Here is a 23,002-nt window from a genome sequence, read left to right on the forward strand (position 1 = left end):
ACCAAACATGCACACAACCTTAAAACATCTTACGGACTTACTCGTGCGATCAAATCGCCAAAATAACATCATATACATAGGATCAAGCTTCAAACACATGATTTTCTTTCTTCAACTTTCATAACTGAAATTCTCCATTTTTAGTCCGAAACACGTCATATGACGTCCGTTTTTAGCCAAACTTTACAGATAGTGCTTAACACACATTTAAGACTTGTACCGGGCGTCGGAACCAAAATACGAGCCCGATACCTATATTTTCTAACTCCTTTTCATTTCAAATTTTCATATCAAATTTCAGAAAACAATTTCTTTCAAAAATTCATTTCTCGGGCTTGGGACCTCGGAATTTGATTCCGGGCACACGCCCAAGTACCATATTTTTCTACGGACCCTCCGGGACCGTCGAATCACAGGTCCGAGTCCGTTTACCCAAAATGTTGACCGAAGACAATATTATGCATATTAATATCAAAATCCATCAAATTGTTTTCACAAAATTCACATATTCTAACATAAAAACTTTCCGGCTATGCGCCCGAACTGTTCACGCAAATCGAGGCAACTAAAAGCGAGGTTTTCATGGCCTCGGAAGCGCGGAACAAGGAAGAACTACGGTGATGCCCCTTTGGATTGTCACACAATGTACTGATTTCACATATATAGATTGATTTCATAACAGGGACGCCCCTAGGAAGCTTGAGTCTTCCCCTTTTATCTTTTTCTTTGTCAGTCAGTTAGGTAGCAACACACGTAAAAGAAGCTTTTTTTTTCAGTAACTGTCTTTTATAATGGGGGGTAAGAAATGATAGCTCCTTATGAATCTATCACGAACACTCCATGATGATCCCTAAATAAAATACTATCCAACTATGATGTGATTTTTATCTATGGGAAAACACATCTCTCAAAGTAGTAATAAATTACTTTTTCTTCCTTCAAACGTATCTTCATATCCAAACTGTATATGAATCAAATTTTCAATCATTACTCTATTTGTAGGGATCTTTTGTGGAACAGAAGAAGTTAAAAAGAAGAGTTATTATAAGCAGTTTCTTTCATGTTTTTTACGACAAAGCTTTCAATACTATTATCTTGATTTTGGAATACGAAGTTATATTATGATGCCTAAAAGTTTCTGGAGCATTCTCCTAGAGTTGAGACTACTCAAGCATGTCAAACTTTCTTTTTGCTTCATGGAGTAGTGTGTATTGTTTTTATCATTTTTATTTTGAGGCCAAGGCCTTTAATCCCCACATAAATAGACACAAATCGGCCTTTTAAGTAACTCGACCGTAAGGGAGATCACCTTCCTCCCTCGAATATTTATCTTTGTTTTTTGCTTGATTATACAGTTGTTGATTGAGTTTACGCCCCGTAGTATTACATCGATGTTATGCTCTACAGTAATATATTACGATGATGTTACCCTCTGCAATAATATATTACGATGATGTTACGCCTCGTAGTATTAAGTTACGACAATATTGCACCCAGCAGTATTACATTACGATGATGTTACACTTCGCAATAATAAGTTACGACAGTATTGCACCCTGTAATATTTTACGTTGAATTTGTCGTAATGTAATTGACATCAGTCCAAGGAAAATATTATTTGGAGATTATAAGGATTATGCTAATTCAAACAAGTGATGAGTAAATTCGTGAAGATAAACGGGGAAGCAAGTCGGAGAAAATTAATTTTCGTCAAAGTTTAGCATTTTGGAGTAAGAAAACGGCCCAAGCTAAAATGCCCGGTATTTATGGACTAGTGCCATACAAGATACTACATGATCATGGTAGTAAGGTGTATAAGGTGTGTTAAAAGTGAGTAGTATTTTAGGTAATTTTAGATAATCCTTAATTATGTAAATTATTGAATAATGGGGGAATTAACTAGTTAATTAATCAATCATGGTTGATTAATCAAAGTCTTTGGATAAGACTAAGGAGCCAAAACATGGCATCCCACAAAGTCAAAATATATGACTCTTATATCACTATTCAAGGTGTCATTCTTAGAGAATTGGGCGGCCAACTAAGATAAAAAGTGGGGCCCACTCTTAAAGGTTAAGAAAACCTTTCAAATTCATTTTGAATCTCTAAAATGAAGAAGGAAGTTTCAGCAACTTATTCAAATGTTATCAACATGAATTTGCTACCAAAGACCAAACCACATTCTGTTTTTGGTTAAAACCAAAAACGTTAAGAAGAAGAAACATTTTCATCCAAGATTTCAATCCATAGCAAACTTTAGTTTGAAAATTTTAAAGAAAGCAAGAAGGATTCCATTCTTACTTTGAAGGGTTGGAAGTTAATTTTTTATAAAGGAAACGTTGAAGCAGAAGCATTTTGATTCAAAACAAAAGCTTCATCAGAAGCAATTTCGTTCAAATTTCAAAGCGCAGAGGCTTAATCCGATTTTTGGGTTCTAAGTTCAATCCACGAAGGTTTTCAGCGGAGTATTATACGGATTTTCCCTATTTCGGGTATGTTAAGGCTAAGTTTTTCCTTCATTTTAGCATGATCGCTTCATTACACATGTTTGATAACGAGCCATAAAGAAAAATTCATATCCCGAAATTTACGTATATTTGGCTAGTCTCGCGAATTACGTATATTTTCCTAGTTTTGTAAGTTACAATATTCTCCTTATTGGGACTTCATATTCAATTGAGTATTTTCTTCTTCCAGTCAAGAGAGTAGAGAATTTACATATATACAGTATTAAAAGTATTTTCATTACCATCGAGCTATAACCGATGGGCAGGCCCCTATTGGGCAACCTCTGATTAGATGGTAAGTTATATACCGAGCCTACTGTGGCCGAGCACTTATAAGCGAGCCTAGTTGGTCGAGATACAGAGCCTAGTATGGCCGAGCGCCTATGACCGAGCCTATTACGGCAGAGCAGTTATATATATATATCGAGCCTTCTAGGGTCGAACAACTATTTTACTTACTATATTAAGAGAGTTGAGTCAGTATCAGCAGGTAAGCATATCTTCATATTATCTTAAACTTCCAGCTACTTGCAGTTATTATATTATCAGTTCAGTTTCAGCTTTCAGTATATTGCCTTACATACTCAGTACATTATTTCATACTAACGTTCCTTTTCTAGGGACGCTGCATTTCATGCATGCAAGTCAGACAGACAGACGGATAGGCCACTTCAATAAGTGTTGCCCGAGTTTAGCTTGATCGGTAAGCTTCATGCCTTTCGTAGTTTCCGGGTCTAGAGCCTTATGTACATCTTGTATATATCTGTATATATGTTATGAGTAGGCCGGGGAGTTGTTCCGATCATAGTATATCCATCAGTAGACGCTTATATCTGTAATAATTATGACGGCTTTGTCGGCCCAGTTTTATATTGACATTTAGTTAGTATTCGCAATTATCTTGCAATGTGGCCCATGGACAAAGTATGATCTCATATGTTCAGAGTCCCTTAGTTGCAAGTTGGTACGCAAGGATAGGTGAGGCTCTAGGTGCCGGTCTCGCCCCCCAGGTTCGTGGCATGATAAAAGTGGTATCAAAGCAGTTCTGTCCTAGGGATGTCTACAAGTCATGTTTAATAGAGTTTTATTTATGGGTGGGTCGCGCACCACACTTATAAGCAGGAGGCTACATGGCATTTAGGATTGTCACTCTTTTTTCTTACTCTAGATCATGTGGTAGAGCTTACTTATAAGAATTCAAATTCCAAAATTTTTTTTATTCATAATAAGAAGATACCTACATCTGGAATGAAGGTTGAAAAGAGAGATAGTTGTGGACGAGTTGAGTCTGAGGAATTGAATTTTTGTATTATGCCTACGATAAGTAAATGTGAGGTCTTTAGCAGATCATGGGTGTACTGGAATGTGCAAGCTTCCGGATAAGTAGCCTTAAGGCAAGAATGTTTATCCATCTTTGTGGTGAAAGACAATGAGAGATTAAGAAGATAAATACAAGTTTCAACAAGCAAAAAAAGCAAGATGAAGAAGGGTACGAGGTGCCTAGTTAATGAAGGTTAACAGCGTTTATAATTGAGCCAGAGGAGTATAAGCTTTTTGAGTTATATCCAATAGTAATAGAGGTTATACAATTGGTCGTACCAATTCCAGATATGCCCTATGGGGGTTAACAGAACTAGTATAATAAGATATGATGGATGAATTGTTTGCGTCAGTTGACATTTCCGAAGGATATTGCAAATTTACTAATAGATCTCTTTATGAGATACCCAGATGGTGCACTCTAAAATAGTACAGCTAGATATGAGTACTACAAATATAGGTACTAGAAGCCTTGAAGGGATAAATAATACCTTAGTATGGCTCACATCCCTAGTAGAACGAGAATGCTTGGCAATCCGAAGAGTCAATGGATGAAGCAAGGGGAACTAAAAGCAAAAGAATGTCATGTTGAAGTTTTTAAAAGAAAGTGATAGGCAGAAATATTAGCAGGGAAATAAGAAGAGAGATAAAGAAGCATTATGAATAAGGTGTGATACAAGGATAACGACGGCATGAAAAAAAATGATGACAGTATTACAGAGTCTATAGTCAGGTGAAGGAAGGGACGAGGGGTGACAGTCCTTAAGACAACAAAAGAGTATAGGCTATAAAGTTATATCGTCATTTCTATAAATGAGCTCATGACTCCAACGCGACTACCTAAAGGAAAATTTAGATTCCAGAGTAATAGAAATCAGTATAATTGGTGAACAGGACAAACTAAAAAAAGAATTAGGGACTGAGTGATTTGATAATAGTCGGCATCATGAGAATTTCAGATTTTGTTCTGGCGATAGTAGAATGGACAACATAAAACGATTTAGGAGAAATTCAGAAAATGGTCATTCAGGAAGACGCTTCCCTAAAGCAAGAAATGTAAGCAAAGTTAAGCTTAAGGGACTATGTGTGCCAGTTACACTAAGTACCACCCTCGCAAGTAAGAAATTTTGTTTTCTTGGTACAGAAGGATTACTGCAAGGCGAGTAAGGGTCGTCGATGATGTGAGAAGATGCCAAGGCTGAAGAGGTAAAACATCTACAGGTAGATAATCGTAGTGCTAAATCTTAGTACTCCCCTAAAGAGGGTAATATGGAGTTATATGGCATGAAGTCAGAATCAAGTGGTTCTAGTAAGCATGAAATGGTAAATGAAGAATGTGGTAAACACGAAAAAGGAATGATATTACACTTATTCAGCTTCTATCTATGTGCTACAATTCCTGAACATTATGCAAATACGACGTCAATGAGAGAAAGTAAGGGTCCCTTCCCGAGATGTTATTGATAGAAAAGGAGTTAGTGCGAGAAATAAGTTAAGATAAAGGAAATAACTCAAGAAAGATTTTGCGGAATATTAACATGAGAATGGGCCAAAGAGTAGTTAGTAGTTGATTCAGGAAGAGCCTAGTCACGACTAGACAAGAAGTTACAGACAAATCAGCAAATTATGCAAGATAAATGTAGTAAACCCCAACATGGAGAATTCAACCCCGCAGTTATGACATTGTAATACTTGAGATATATTCATATAGGAGTTGGAGAAGTTAAAAAGGTACTGTATGAGAGTTACAAAAATAAGAGAGAGTGCCACTAGGAAGACGTTCAAAATATCAGTCCAGAAGCAACCCCACAAGCACAAGGGCATGGAGATAAGTAACTACGAATAAGTATAGGCAAGGAAGGACAGCAGAAGGTCCGTCGAGTATATGATATAATAAGATCGCATCTTTACAAGAGTCAGGGGATCCTCCCTAAGTACTACAATGAAGGACTAGCTAAGTAAATAAGGAAGAAGGCTTCAACCTAAGCACAGTGACCTAATAAAGAGGTGGTCATGTAAAAGCAGTCTCACAACAAAAATTGTATGTCCTCTAAAAGAAAGTGGCACCTACCGTGGCTAACGAACGGGGAGAAAGATCGAAGGTAATATTTGAGACTATATGAGTTGCACAAAAATTCCGGCATGTATGGGAACTAGGATTAGTTAAGTATGCACACAACATAGGGCAGAAAGACCATGAAAAGTAATTGCACACGTTTAAAGAAAGCTGAGATGGAATAAAAGGAATTATTCGATAAATGATCCCGAGTTAGTACGTTATGGATACACTCAAGATTTTGGAGCATTATATTTTTTGACAATCATACAGCCATAGAAAACTCTGGTATAAGTTAAAAGAAGAATTGAGCCTATGAAATAGACAAAGGATTGAATTGTTAGAAGATTGTATCATGGATATTCCGTAATGCCCATCAAAGGCTAAGGTAATAACTGATACTATGAGCCATAGATCGGAAGATAGCTTAAGCCTACATAAAGGCTGATCGGAAGGAAGAGAAAGCTAAAGAATTATATCACCCAAGTAAATCAGAAGTCTGATTATTGGATCTAGAAAAATTATAGAAGTTGTTCTTGAGAACATGACAGAATCACTCTTAATATCAGATGTTCAAGAGAAATAATACAACAACTATAATCTATAATGGCTCTACAAAAAATCTAGTTAGATGAAGTATCAGCCTCATAAGAAGTCAATACGAAGATCCCATCGGATTGTGTATGTAGTAGAGGTGCGAGTATTATAATAGAGCTTCAAGTTATGGACAAGAATTACACCTAGGTGAAAGGGAGGTCAGGAAAGAGATAGAAGATACGATGTGAAATTTTAAGGTAAGTAAGGTAAAGGTGAACAACGTACGAGATACTCAAAGGCAGAAGATCCTGAATAGTCCATACTTCGGATAGAAGGCTATAAGCACGGGGATCCAATAACTAGGAGTGATAGCGGCATCTTCGGCAACATGTCTTCTAGCCTATGGTTTCTAAATACTGAGAGATCTAGTTAATAGAGTAGAGAAAAGTTGGAGATGATGTGATGTCTCGCTTGACATTCTAGAATAACATAAGGAAATATATGGTTCAAGCAAGTTGAAGGAAATTTGCGAGTAGTATAAATGGATATATATAAGTCGCAAGCTAAAGTATGGTAGAGCGATAAAGTTTTAAGGAAACATGAGTAAGGATGAGGAAAGGCAAGTGAAAAGGTGACGAGCATGGATAAGTCCTCAGGATTTAGTCCATGGAAACAAGAGAGATAATGGTTTCTCTAAGTTATTGAAAGTTCAGTATATTCTGAATGAACTCAAAGGAGTCTAAGATTAATAGTATTTAGAAGGAATGAAATACTGACCTGGTAATAAAATGAGGGTATAATTGTGACAAATAAAGAATGATGTTTGGGCCTTCGTTTAAATAATGATTTGAAAAAAAATGAAGAGAAGTAGAAAAGATTTCGCTGGCGGCACGAAATTAGGATACCCCCATATGGTGAATCACATTGAGACACTATGTTACGATTATGGGAATCACTTCGAATATTCCTTGATGTAACGTAAGCCCTAGTGGAAAAGTATTACGTAAGAAGTTTCAAGTTATCAGTAGTATATTGTAGATCAATATTGAGGTGAATCAATAATGGATGGACAAAAGTCACAAGGTATGAGATGAGATTATGCCGTCATTCTAAAGATGGGCAGTAATGAGGAAGCATTAAAGGAATTAAATTTATACATATGGAATAAGCAACAAGAGTAAGCTGGGATTTGGTAACAGACCTCAGCAATGTTAAATTAAAGTAAGAGTTATGGTAGTAAATTCATACGGATGGCTAAACGGACATGTGCGATAAGATATAGCAATATTCGTAAATTCAAAAAAGTACCGAGCTAAGAACTTCAATATACTCATAGATTCCCAAAGGGACATCTTATCATGCTCTAAATATGAAGCCTAAAGATTGGGCACCTTTACAAGGTCAAAATCGTACAGGCTGCATGATGAAAGGTAGCAACAGTTACGAGATTGAAAGGATTCTGACTACAAGTTATGGTGTGAGAAGGAAGCCTAAGTGGGGAATGCCTTAGACTTTGGACTTATTCACAGAACAGTCGCCTAGATGGAAAGGGAAGTTCTAAAGTATTCGGAAGATATAAGTTATGAAAATAATAAGTGCATCAGTCAACATTCGAGGACGAATGTTTCAAAGAGGGAATAATGTTACGCCCCACAGTATTACGTCGATGTTATGCTCTGCAATAATATATTACGATGATGTTACCCTCTGTAGTAATACATTACGATGATGGTACATTTCGCAGTATTAAGTTACGACAGTATTTCACCCAGCAGTATTACATTACGATGATGTTACACTTCGCAGTAATAAGTTATGACATTATTTCACCCTGCAGTATTTTACGTTGAATTTGTCGTAAGGTAATTGACATTAGTCCAAGGAAAAGATTATTTAAAGATTATAAGGATTATGCTATTTCAAACAAGTGATGAGTAAATTCGTGAAGATGAAAGGGGAAGCAAGTCAAAGAAAATGAATTTTCATCAAAGTTTGGCATTTTGGGATAAAAAATACGGCCCGAGCTAAAATATCCGGTATTTATGGACTAGTGTCATACAAGGTACTACATGACCATGGTAGTAAGGTGCATAAGGTGTGTTAAAAGTGAGTAGTATTTTAAGTAATTTGAGATAATCCTTAATTAGGTGAATTATTGAATAATGGTGGAATTAACTAGTTAATTAATAAATAATGGTTGATTAATCAACGTCTTTGGATAAGACTAAGGAGCCAAAACGTGGCAGCCCACAAAGTCATAATATATGACTCTTATATTATTATTCAAGGTATCATTCTTAGAGAATTGGGTGTCCAACTAACCTAAAAAGTGGGGCCTACTCCTAAAGGTTAAGAAAACCTTTCAAATTCATTTTTAAATCTCTAAAATGAAGAAGGAAGTTTCAGCAACTTATTCAAATGTTATCAACATGACTTTGCTACCCAAAATCAAACCACATTCTATTTTTGTTATAAAACCAAAAACGTTAAGAAGCAGAACCATTTTCATCCAAGATTTCAATCCATAGCAAACTTGTCACGACCCTAACCCCGAACCCGATCGTGATGGCGCCTCTCGTGAAGACAAGGCCAGCCAGTCTAACACATTTCGTCCTTTTAAGCAGTTAAATAGCATAAGAACAGTTCAAACATGATTTAATAGCACAATTAGCGGAATTAGCGATAACAAAGCGGAATTTCCAACCCGACACAGCCCTAAACATGGTGTCACAAGTCATGAGAAACTAAGGATCCTGATATGAGTCTACTAAATACAATATCTGGTACAACTGTTTAAAGGACATAAAAATATTAAGATAAGGGAGACACGGGGGCCGTAGACGCCAATAGCTACCTCGTAGTCTCCGAAACACCACCTGGACTGGAAGGATTAGCACTCAGGAGCGGGACCTGCTAGGCCTGAATCTGCACACACGGTGTAGGGAGTAAAGTGAGTACTCCAACTCAGTGAGTAATAAATATAAATAATGACTTAAAGTAAGAAAACACGTAAAACACAAGGCATTCTATACCGAAGTAGTAAAAATCACTTAAAACTAGTAGACAGTGAAGAATCGAGTAAAATCCCTTTTTAACAAGAAATTGACAGGTAAGTAAACACATAGAAGTTCGCCCCTCGGGCACAATATCAACAAAACCACCCCTCAGGCAACATCTCAGAATAGTACCAGCCCCTCGGGCAATCACATGGGACAACACCAGCCCTTCGGGCTCAAATAGAACAATACCAGCCCCTCAGGCTCAAATCTCAGAACAGTGCCAGCTCCTCGGGCTCAATCACACATCACAATGGGTACCCGCGCTCACTGGGGGTGTACAGACTTCGGAAGGGGCCCTTTACGGCCCAAGCGCAATATCAAGCCATCTCGTCGCATCAAATCTAGGCCCTCGGCCTCATAACAGTCAAGCCACCTCGTGGCTTATATATCTCAGGCCCTCGGCCTCATAAACAATATCAACAAACCACCTTGTGGCGTACATATCTTAGACCCTCGGCCTCAAACCAGTATAAGTGTTTCCTCACAACTAGGCCCTCGGCCTTACTCAGTCAAAAATACTCACAAGCCCCTCGGGCATTAGTAAAACAGTATTTCTCAGTCCAAAACATCATTTAAAATATCATTTAAGTCTCAAAACGGAGTAAAAATGGCTGACTAGTAAAACAGTGGAAAATAACATGACTAAGTTCAATTAATAAGTGAAAACAGTGAGGAAATAGTAATAAAAATCCCCGAAGGGTTCAAATAGTTGACACGAAGCCCAAATATGGCAATCTGCCCAAATCATGATGATAACAAATAAGTTCCAGTCAAATACGCGGTAAAATCATCAATCGGGACAGACCAAGTCACAATCCCCAATAGTACACGACCCCGCGCTCGTCATCAAGCGTGTGCTTCACCTCAATATAGCACTACGATGTGCAATCCGAGGTTTCAAACCCTCAGAGCATCATTTATAATCATTACTCACCTCGAACCATTTAAATCTCTTACTCCCGACACCTTTGCCCCTCGAATAGGCCTCCACGCGCATCGAATCTATCCAAAATCAGAACGAATATGTCACAATATGCTAAGGGAACAAAGCCCAAGCGAAAACAATCGAATTACCACAAAATTCCAGAAATTGGTCAAACCCGACCCCCGGCCCACATCTCGAAATTTAAAAAAACTAGAATCCTTATACTCTCACGAGTTTAACCATACGAAATTTATCCAATTCTGATACCATTTGGTCCTTCAAATCATCATTTTACATTTTTGAAAGATTTCACAATTTTCTTCCCAAATTTCATCCCAAATCACGAATTAAATGATGAATTCAATGATAGATTCATGTACTCTAGCCAAATCTGAGTTAGAATCACTTACCACGATGAATTTCTTGAAAAAAACCTTCGAAACATCACCAAAATCCGAGCTCTCTAGGTCAAAATATCAAATAAAACCCAAAAAACCTCGTATTTATAGAGCACCCCACAGATTTCCACCTCCGCGAACCGCACAAAATCGATCGCGGTCTGCACAAAGCCAGTGCGTTCTGTACAAAAACGACCTCGGCCGCACAGGCTTTCCTCTGCAGTGATAGGTTTTAGTATTTTGGCCATTCCTTTCGCTACAAATGCCCAAATTGTAATATATTTACCTTTCTGAAAACTAAACATGAAGAGCTACAACTTTCGTTTTTGAATAATCTCAAAATTCTTTGTAGATCAAAAGATATGTGCTTCCGAAGTAGGACCAGTGAAATGTTCCCCACCGCGGCCGCACTGCATTTTGTGTGGTCCGCACAACACCTACCATGGCCGCACTTCATTTTGTGCGGTCCGCACAGCACATACCGTGTCTGCACTCCTTTTTGTGCGGACCGCATGGGTGGGTTCCGAGGCCTGCAACCCTTCTGGACCTGCTACAACTATAATTTGCGGCCTAAAACAACCCGGAACCTACCCGGAACTCCCGGAACTTCAAACCAATTGTACCAACACATCCCATGACATCGTTCAAACTTGCTCAAAACTTCGGAATGTTCACAACAACACCAATCACCAATTTAACATAGGATTCAAGCCTAAGAACTCTTAGACTATGCTTTCGATCAAAAAGTCTATCAAATCTCATCCGAATGACCTAAAATTTTGCACACACATCCCAAATGACACAAAAAAGCTACTGTCACTCTCAGAATTCCATTCTGACCCCTATATCAAAATCTCACCTATCAACCGGAACCGCCAAAATATCAACTTCGCCAATTTAAGCCTATATCTTCTCTACAACTCCAATACCCTTTTCGATCGTCCTCCTAAGTCACAAATCACCTCCCGAAGCTAACCGAACCATCGGAACTCACTTCCGAGCCTTCTAACACATAAGTCAACATCCGGTTGACTTTTCCAACTTAAGTTTTCTTAAGAGAGACTAAGTGTCTCAAACTTCACCAAACTTATTCCAGACTCGATCCGACCAATCCGATACCACAGAAACACGAATAACGAAGCATAAAGAAAATGAAATGGGGGAAACGGAGCGGTACCTCATGACGACTGGCTGGGTTGTCACATCCTCCCCAACTTAAAAAAACGTTCGTCCTCGAACGAGTTAAGAAACATACCTGAAGCCTCGAATAGGTGAGTATATCTGCTCTGCATTTCCCGCTCGGTCTACCAGGTAGCATCCTCCACGGGCCTACCTCTCCACTGCACTTTCACTGAAGCTATATCCTTTGACCTCAACTTCCGAACCTGACGACCCAAAATAGCTACTGGCTCCACATAATAGGTCAGATCATCATCTAACTGAACCGTACTAAAGTCCAAAACAAGAGACGTATCCCCGATATACTTTCGGATCATAGAAACATGAAATACCGGATGCACTCTCGACAAGCTGGGTGGCAAAGCAAGCTCATAAGTCACCTCCCCAATCCTTCGAAGTACCTCAAAAGGCCCAATGAACCGAGGACTCAATTTCCCTTTCTTCCCAAATCTCATAACACCCTTCATGGGTGAGACCTTCAACAGAACCTTCTCGCCAACCATGTAGGACACATCTCGAACCTTCCTATCAGCATAACTCTTTTGCCTTGACTGCGCTGTACGAAGCCTCTCTTGAATCACCTTTACCTTCTCCAAAGCATCCTGTACCAAATCAGTCCCCAATAGCCTAGCCTCGCTGGGCTCGAACCAACCAACTGGAGATCTGCACCGCCTCCTATACAAAGCCTCATATGGAGCCATCAGAATACTCGACTGGTACCTATTGTTATAAGAAAACTCTGCAAGCGGTAGGAACTTATCCCATGACCCTCCAAAATCAATAACACAAGCACGCAACATGTCCTCCAATATCTGAATAATACGCTCGGACTGCCCGTCCGTTTGAGGATGAAAAGTTGTGCTCAACTCAACTTGAGTACCCAACTCTCTCTACACAGCTCTCCGAAACTGCGAAATAAACTGAGTAACTCTATCTGAAATGATGGAAACCGGAACGCCATGCAAACGAACAATCTCCCGGATATAAATCCCTGCCGACCACTCTGAAGAATAGGTAGTACACACAAGAATGAAGTGCGCGGACTTGGTCAGCCGATCCAAAATTACCCCAAATAGCATCGAACTTTCTCAAAGTCCGTGGAAGTCCAACAACAAAGTCCATAGTGATTCTCTCCCACTTCCACTCAGGAATATCCATCTGTTGTAGCAAGCCACCCGGTCACTAATGCTCATATTTCACCTACTGACAATTGAGACACCGAGCTACAAATCCCACAATATCTTTCTTCATTCTTCTCCACCAATAGTGTTGCCTCAAATCCTGATACATCTTCGCGGCACCCAGATGAATAGATTACCGCAAGCTATGGGGCTCCTCCAGAATCAAATCCCGAAACCCATCCACATAGGGCATGCAAATCCGGCCCTGCATCCTCAACACCCCATCATCGCCGATGGTCACATCTCTGGCATCATCATACTGAACTCTTTCCTTAAGGACTAACAAATGTGGATCATCATACTGGCGCTCTCTGATACGATCATATAATGAAGACCGAGAAACCACACACGCCAATACCCGACTGGGCTCTGAAATGTCTAATCTCACAAACCGATTGGCCAAGGCCTGAACATCAAATGCAAGAGGTCTCTCCCCAACTGGAATACATGCCAAACTCCCCATACTTACTGCATTTTGGCTCAAAGCATCGGCCACCACATTGGCCTTTCCCGGATGGTACAATATAGTAATATCATAATCCTTAAGCAACTCCAACCATCTCCGCTGCCTCAAATTAAGATCCTTTTGCTTGAACAAATGCTGAAGACTGCAATGATCAGTGAACACCTCACAAGATACGCCATACAGGCAATGCCTCCAAATCTTTAATGTGTGAACTATGGCAGCCAACTCCAAATCATGAACAGGGTAGTTCTTCTCATGGAGCTTCAACTGACGAGAAGCATAAGCTGTAACTCTACCCTCCTGCATCAACACACAACTAATCCCAGATCTCAAAAGAATCACAATACATGGTATATGAACCTGAAGTTGATGGCAAAACCAACACCGGAGCTGTGGTCAAAGCTGTCTTGAGCTTCTGAAAGCTCTCCTCACACTCGTCCGACCATAAAAATGTAGCACCCTTCTGAGTCAACTTGGTCAAGGGCGATGCGATAGACGAGAATCCCTAAACAAACCGGCGATAATAGCCTGCCAAACCAAGAAAACTGCGAATCTCTGTGGCTGAGGACGGTCTGGCCAACTCTGAACCGCCTCTATCTTCTTCGGATCAACCTGAATACCCTCGCTGGACACCACGTGACCCAAGAAAGCCATTGAACTAATCCAAAACTCACACTTGGAAAATTTTGTATAAAGTTTCTCCTCCCTCAATCTCTGCAATACAACTCTCAAATGCTCCGTGTGCTCCTCCTGACTGCGCGAATACACCAGAATATCATCAAAGACGACTATGACGAATAAATCGAGATACGGCCGGAACACGCTGTTCATCAAATGCATGAACACTGCTGGGGCATTGTTCAGCCCAAAAGACATCACCAAAAACTCATAGTGACCATATCGGGTCCTGAAAGCCGTCTTAAGAATATCCGAGTCCCTGATCTTTAACTGGTGATAACCTAAACGGAGATCAATCTTGGAGAACACCCTCGCTCCCTGAAGTTGGTCAAATAAATCATCTATGCAAGGCAAAGGATACTTGTTCTTAGTTGTTACCTTGTTCAATGCCTATAATCAATGCACATTCTCATTGTGCCATCCTTTTTCTTCACAAACAGAACCGGCGCACCCAAGGTGACACACTAGGCCGAATGAACCCCTTATCTAGGAGCTCCTATTGTTGCTCCTTCAATTCTTTCAACTCCTTTGGTGCCATACGATACGGCGGAATAGAAATGGGCTGAGTGCCCGGCACCAGGTCAATACCAAAATCAATATTCTTGTCCGGTGGCATGCCCGACAGGTCTGCAGGAAACACATCGGGAAAATCCCTCACAACTGGAACAGAATCAATACTGGGAGTCTCAGCTCTAACATCCCTCACAAATGCTAGGTATAAAAGACAACCCTTCCCAACCATACGCTGGGCTCTCAAGAAAAAGATCACTATACTAGGAACATAATCAGTCACACCGCGCCACTCGATCCGCGGCATAGACAATGTGACTGTCTTAGCGTGATAGTCCAAAATAGAACGACACAGAGATAACCAATCCATGCCCAAAATGACATCAAAATCCACCATGCTCAATAGTAATAGATCCACTCGGGTCTCTAGACCCCCAATAGTCACCAAACATGACAAATACACATGGTCTACAACGATAGTATCGCCCACTGGAGTAGATACATGTATAGGTAAAGCAAGAAACTCACGGGGCATACCCAAATAACGAGCAAAATATGATGACACATAAGAAAAGGTGGAACCGGGATCAAATAATACAGAGGCATCTCTATGGCAGACTGAAACAATACCTGTGATAACAGCATCTGAAGCAGTAGCATCAAGTCTGCGTGGGAGTGCATAGAAATGAGCCTGGCCACCGCCCCTAGCTGGCTGGGCAGGTGGTGAAGTAACTGGAGCAGAAGTCGAGGGTTGACCCCTCTGCTGAGACAAACTAGCAACCCGACAAAGGACACTGCCTCCACATGTGGCCCATCTCGCCACACTCATAACAACTCCCAGGTGCTGGAGAAGGGGACTGAAGGGAACCCCTCACACCAGAGTTACTAGCAGATGAACTCGACATAGAAGAGCCCTGAGCTGATCGGGCACGAGATGAACTCTGATCTGGGAGGGCGCTGAGTGATGACTAGCCCTGCTGAGATCCATGATAACCATAACCTGAAGAAGCCCCACGATGACCCGAGCGGGATGACTGAGCAGGCCTGAAAGAACGGCCTCTACCATGCTGAAATTGGCCCCTCGAAGGAGCACCGCTATAACTGCCCGATCCTCGAGGCCTCTTGGCCTCCCTCTCTTCTCGCTCCTGACGGCGAACCATCTCAATCTCACAGGCGATATCAACCACCTCCTCGAACGTAGCACCCATCACTCTCTCTCTTTGGTCATAATAATACAGAGATGATAAGTAAGGCCATCAACAAATCTCCTGATCCTCTAACAATCTGTTGGAACCATCCAAACGGCATGACGAGCCAACTCAGAAAACCTCGACTCATACTGTGACACAGTCATATCCCCATGTCGCAACCACACAAACTGCCTACACAACTCCTCTTTGTGGGACTGCGGCACATACTTCTCGAGGAAGAGAACATAGAACTCCTGCCAAGTGAGGGTTGCTACTCCCATAGGCCTACGCCTCTTATACGCCTCCCACCAAGTGATGACAACCCTAGAAAACATAAAGGTAGTGAATGCCACACCACTAGACTCGAGAATGTCTGCTGTACGGAGCATCCGCTGGCACTTATCCAAGAAACCCTGGGCATCCTCGCCCTCTGCTCCGCTGAACGTCGGAGGCTGGAGTCTTCCAAACCTCTCAAGACGACGCTGCTCATCATCCGGCATAGCTGGCACAACAAACTCCTGAGCAGGTGCAACAGGCTGGGCTAGAGGTACCCCCGACGTCTGAAGTCCCTGCACTACCTACTCAGGTGTACGAGCAGTGGGGGTCTGATTACCTCCCCCAGCCTGTGAAGTAGCTGCTGTTGTGGTTGCTGAAACTGCCTGAGCCAGGCCAGTGCAAACTGATAAGATCTGTGCCATGGCCTTCTGTAGACCCGGGATCACGATGGGCATAGCTGGTGCCTGAACTGGTGCTGCTGGAGCCTGATCCTGAGTTGGGGCAGCTGGTGGATCAACAGGTGCTGCCCTCGCCGCTCTACCTCTGCCGCGGCCACGACCGCGTCTGCAGCCTCTGGTGGCCTCAGCTGGTGGCACTAGTGGTGTCCCACCTCATCCGATAGCTTGCGTCCTCACCATCTGTGAGAGAATGGAATGACAGAAGTTTAGTACTCGAACCAACAAGTTCGCACGACAAGAATTTCAAGAATATGAAGTTTTTCCTAAAGGTTCTGCAGCCTCTTAAGGATAAATACAGACGTTTCTGTACCAATCCACAAGACTCTACTAAACCTGCTCATGACTCGTGAGACCTATGTAACCTAGGTCTGATACCAACTTGTCACGACCCTAACCCTAAACCCGGTCGTGATGGCACCTCTCGTGAAGACAAGGCCAGCCAGTCTAACACATTTCATCCTTTTAAGCAGTTAAATAGCATAAGAACAGTTCAAACATGATTTAATAGCACAATTAGCGGAATTAGAGATAACAAAGCGGAATTTCCAACCCGACACAGCCCTAACCGGGGTGTCATAAGTCATGAGCAACAAAGGATCCTGATACGAGTCTACTAAATACAATATCTGGTACAACTGTTTGAAGAACTTAGAAATAATAAGATACGGGAGACACGGGGGTTGCGGACGCCAACAGCTACCTCGCAGTCTCCGAAACACCGCATGGACTGGAAGGATCAGCACTCAAGATCGGGACCTGCTATGCCTGAATCTGCATATACGGTGCAGGAAGTAAAGTGAGTACTCCAAATTAGTGAGTAATAAATATAAATAATGACTGAAAGTAAGAAAACACGTAAAACACAAGGCATTATATACTGAAGCAGTAAAAATCACTTAAAACCAGTAAACAGTGAAGAATCAAGTAAAATCCCTTTTTAACAAGTAAAACAAATAATTAACAGGTAAGTAAACAAATAAAAGTTCGCCCCTCGGGCACAATATAGACAAAACCGCCCCTCAGGCAACATCTCAGAACAGTACCAACCCCTCGGGCAATCACATGGGACAATACCAGCCCCTCGGGCTCAAATCTCGGAACAGTGTCAGCCCCTCGGGCTCAATCTCACATCACAATGGGTACCCGCGCTCACTAGGGGTGTACAGACTCCGGGAGGGGGCCCCTTACGGCCCAAGCACAATATCAAGCCATCTCGTGGCATCAAATCTAGGCTCTTGGCCTCATAACAATCAAGCCACCTCGTGGCGTATATATCTCAGGCCCTCGGCCTCATAAACAATATCAACAAGCCACGTCAGGGCGTACATATCTCAGGCCTTCGGCCTCAAATCAGTATCGGTGTTTCCTCATAACTAGGCCATCGGCCTTACTCAGTCAAAAATACTCACAAGCCCCTCGAGTATTAGTAAAATAGTATTTCTCAGCCCAAAACATCATTTAAAATATTATTTAAGTCTCAAAATGGAGTAAAATGGGTGAGTAGTAAAACAGTGGAAAATAATAACACCGAGTTCAATTAATAAGTCAAAACAATGAGAAAATAGTAATGAAAATCCCCAAAGGGTTCAAATAGTTGGCACGAAGCCCAAATATGGCAATCAACCCAAATCATAATGATAACAAATAAGTTTCAGTCAAATACGTGGTAAAATCATCAATCAGGACGGACCAAGTCACAATCCCTAATAGTACACGACCCCACACTCGTCATCAAGCGTGTGCCTTACCTCAATATAGCACTATGATGTGCAATCCGGGGTTCAAACCCTCAGAGCATCATTTATAATCATTACTCACCTCGAACCGGCTAAATCTCTAACTCGCGATGCCTTTGCCCGTCGAATCGGCCTCCACGCGTGTATCGAATCTATCCAAAATCAGAACGAATACGTCATAATATGCTAAGGGAACAAATCCCAAGCGAAGACAATTGAATTACCACAAAATTCCAAAAATTGGTCAAACCCGACCCCCGGGCCCACATCTCGGAATTTGAAAAAATTCACAAAACTAGAATCCTTATACTCTCACGAGTCTAACCATACAAAAATTATCCAATTCCTATACCATTTGGTCCTTCATATCATCATTTTACATTTTTGAAAGATTTCAATTTTCTTCCCAAATTCCATCCCAAATCACGAATTAAATGATGAATTCAATGATAGATTCATGTACTCTAGCCAAATCTGAGTTAGAATCACTTACCCCGATGAATTTTTGAAAAATCTTCAAAAAATCGCCAAAATCCGAGCTCTATAGGTCAAAATATCAAATAAAACCAAAAATCTCGTATTTATAGAGTACTCCACAGATTTCCACCTCCGCGGACCGCACAAAATCGACCGCAGTCCGCACAAAGCCAGTGCGGTCCGCACAAAAACGACCGCGGCCGCACAAGCTTTCCTCTACAGTGACAGGGTTTAGTATTTTTGCCATAATTTCGACACAGATGTACAAATTGCGATATATTTACCTTTCTGGAAACTAGACACGAAGGGATACAACTTTCGTTTTTGAATCATCTCAAAATTCCTTGTAGACCAAAAGATATGAGCTTTCGAAGTAGGACCGGTGAAATGTCCCCCACCGCAGCCGCAATGCATCTTGTGTGGCCCGCACAACACCTACCGCGGCTGCACTTCATTTTATGCGGTCCGCACAACATATATCGTGGCTGCACTTCTTTTTATGCGGACCGCGTGGGTGGGTTCCGAGGCCTGCAACCCTTCTGGACCTGCTACAGCTATGATTTTCGGCCTAAAACATCCCGGAACCTGCCCCGGAACCTACCCGGAACTCCCGAAACATCCCATAACATCGTTCAAACTTGCTCAAAATTTCGGAACGCTCACAACAACATCAATCACCAATTTAACATAAGATTCAAGCCTAAGAACTCCAAGAACTCTTAAATTATACTTTCAATCAAAAAGTCCATCAAATCTCGTCTAAATGACCTAAAATTTTGCACACACATCCCAAATGACACAACAAAGCTACTGTCACTCTCAGAATTCCATTTCGCCCCCTATATCAAAATCATGCCTATCAACCGAAACCGCTAAAATATCAATTTCGCCAATTTAAGCCTAAATCTTCTCTACAACTCCAAAACCCACTCCGATCGTGCTCCTAAGTCATAAATCACCTCCCGAAGCTCACTGAACCATCAGAACTCACTTCCGAGCCTTTTAACGTATAAGTCGACATCCGGTTGACTTTTCCAACTTAAGCCTTCTTAAAAGAGACTAAGTGTCTCAGACTTCACCAAACTCATTTCGGACTCGATCCGACCAACCCAATACCACAAAAACACGGATAAAGAAGCATAAAGAAAGTGAAATGGGGGAAATGGAGCGGTAACTCATGAGACGACTGGACGGGTCGTCACAAAACTTTAGTTTGAAAATTTTAAAGAAATCAAGAAGGATTCCATTCTTACTTTGAAGGGTTGGAAGTTAATTTTTCATAAAGGAAACGTTGAAGCGGAAGCATTTTGATTCAAAACAAAAGCTTCATCAGAAGCAACTTCGTTCAAATTTCAAAGCGCAGAGGCTTAATCCGATTTTTGGGTTCTAAGTTCAATCCACGAAGGTTTCCAATGGAGTGTTATATGAGTTTTTCCTATTCCGGGTATGTTAAGGCTAAGATTTTCCTTCATTTTAGCATGATCATGTTATTACACAGGTTTGATAACGAGCCATAAAGAAATATTCATATCCCGGAATTTACGTATATTTTGCTAGTCTCACAAATTACGTATATTTTCCTAGTTTTGTAAGTTACAATATTCTCCTTATTGGGACTTCATATTTAATTGAGTATTTTCTTCTTCCACTCAAGAGAGAAAAGAATTTACACATATACAGTATTAAAAGTATTTTCATTACCATCGAGCTATAATCGATGGGCAGGCCCCTATTGGGCAACCTCTGATCAGATGGTAAGTTATATACCGAGCCTACTGTGGCCGAGTGCTTATGAGCGAGCCCAGTTGGTCGAGATATAGAGCCTAGTACTATGGTCGAGCGCCTACGAGCGAGCCTACTACGGTAGAGCAGTTATATATATACCGAGCATTATAGGGTCGGACAACTATTTTACTTACTATATTAAGAGAGTTGAGTCAGTATCAGCAGGTAAGCATATCTTTAGATTATCTTTGACTTCCAGCTACTTGCAGTTATTATATTATCAGTTCAGTTTCAGCTTCAGCTTTCAGTATATTGCCTTACATACTCAGTACATTATTTCTTACTGACGTCCCTTTTTGGGGACGCTGCATTTCATACGTGCAGGTTAGACAGACAGACGGGTAGTCCTCTTCAATAAGTGTTGCCCGAGTTCAGCTTGATTGGTAAGCTTCATGCCAGTTTCCGGGTCTAGAGCCTTATGTACATCTTGTATATATATGTATATATGTTATAAGTAGGCCGGGGAGTTGTTCCGGTCATAGTATATCCATCAGTAGAGGCTTGTAGACATATCATGTCTGTAAGTGCAATATGTTGGGCTTGCAGGCCTTGTATGTATATTTGGTTGGTTTGTCAGCTGTAATAGTTATGATGGCTTTGTAGGCCCAGTTTTATATTGACATTTAGTCAGCATTCACAGTTATCTTGCAATGTGGTCCATGTCTAAAGTATGACATCATATGTTCAGAGTCCCTTAGTTGCAAATTGGTACGCAAGGATAGGTGAGGCACTGGGTGCCGATCTCGCCCCCCAGGTCTCCCCAGGTTTGGGGCGTGACAAAAGTGAGGTTAAATAAAATATAAGGTTTAACATTATAGAACAAAAATAGTATAAATAAGTATAACAGTAAAAGTAACACAAGATAGAAAGAACAGCAACAACTATTACAGAGGCAAAGTAAACACACAAAGAAATACAGCTCAATACAAAGATAGCTACCGGGGATCTCCCAGAATACCGTCCTGTAGCCCCCAAATATAAATATCCAGTGGATCTCCCGGGTGCAGTCCCGTAGTCCAACTCATAATGCACGGGGATCTACCGAAAATCTGATCCGTAGTCCCAAATGTAAATATCCAGTATAGGGGGAATCTTCCGGGTGTAGTCCCGTAGTCCCAATGTAAATGTGTCGGGGGATATACCGGGATACTGTCCCATAGTCCCAAAGTAAACATGTAGGGGGGTCTACCGGGATACCGTCCCATAGTCCCAAAGCAAACACACAGCAACAACACGAAGAATACACAACTCAATTCAAATTCCATACTAAGGTAAAACAGGTACATCTAGCCTAGCATGGTGCACATAATCCAACTAAGGCAGTTTGAGCAAGTAAAGCAATTAAGTCAATTAGACATGCTTCCCTAAGCTAACAATAGGCTTAAATTGCAAGTAGTATAAACAGGAAAAAGAATCACAATTAAAATTACATAAAGAAAATTGGATTTTCAACAATTAGAACAAGTATGCACTCGTCACCTCACGTGCAAGGCATTTCAAATATTAATAATACGAAATCCTAAGGGGAGTTTCCCCCACACAAGGTTAGGCAAGCCACTTACTGAGTACCGCTGTGGTGTACTCATGCCCTTTCTGCGCATGTTTTTCATGTGTAGATCCAGGTACCTCCACTTAGTCTTATCACCCTTGAGGCGAGGTGCTTCTGTACAAACTTCGAGGTATATCTGCCACGTTCACAGACCGAGGAGTCCCTTTCATTCTTTCTATAATAGTATAGCCATTATGTGTTTTCTTTTGTCAGACACTTCTGGAGTTAGAGCTTCTTATGTATCTCTTAGCTTGTTATTCATGGGGTTCCGGATTTTGGGAAGTGTTAGGTTGAGATTTTGCACTGTTATATGCCAGACGGCATCTTAAACACTATTTCAGTTTGTTATTTTGGTTTTCAAATTATTTCTGTTACACCCCGCAATATTACGTCAATGATACGTCCCACAATATTACGTCTCATAGTATTATATTACGACGATGTTATGCTCTGCAGTAATATATTACGATGGTGTTACGTCTTGCAGTAAACTATTACGGTGATGTCACGCTTTGTAGTATTAAGTTACGACAGTGTTGCACCCAGCAGTATTACATTACGGGATGTTACACTTCGTAGTAATAAATTACAACAATGTTGCACCATGAAGTATTTTACGTTGAATTTATCGTAAGGTAATTGACATCAGTCCATTAATCCAAGAAAAAGATTATTTGGGGATTATAAGGATTATGCTATTTCACAAGTGATTAAT

The 23,002-nt window shown here is 41.0% G+C and overlaps 1 long non-coding RNA gene across 1 annotated transcript; it reads left to right on the forward strand.

Annotated features, from left to right (window-relative positions):
- The first annotated feature begins 2,122 nt into the window (after positions 1-2,122).
- LOC142164861 (uncharacterized) lies at positions 2,123-21,363 on the forward strand. The gene is made up of 3 exons (XR_012695938.1): positions 2,123-2,492; positions 3,128-3,210; positions 21,063-21,363. It is a non-coding gene; the product is annotated as an uncharacterized LOC142164861 (long non-coding RNA).
- The last annotated feature ends 1,639 nt before the right edge of the window (positions 21,364-23,002 follow it).

Source organism: Nicotiana tabacum, chromosome 10 (assembly GCF_000715075.1).
Source record: "Nicotiana tabacum cultivar K326 chromosome 10, ASM71507v2, whole genome shotgun sequence".
NCBI classification, from domain to species: Eukaryota; Viridiplantae; Streptophyta; class Magnoliopsida; order Solanales; family Solanaceae; genus Nicotiana; species Nicotiana tabacum.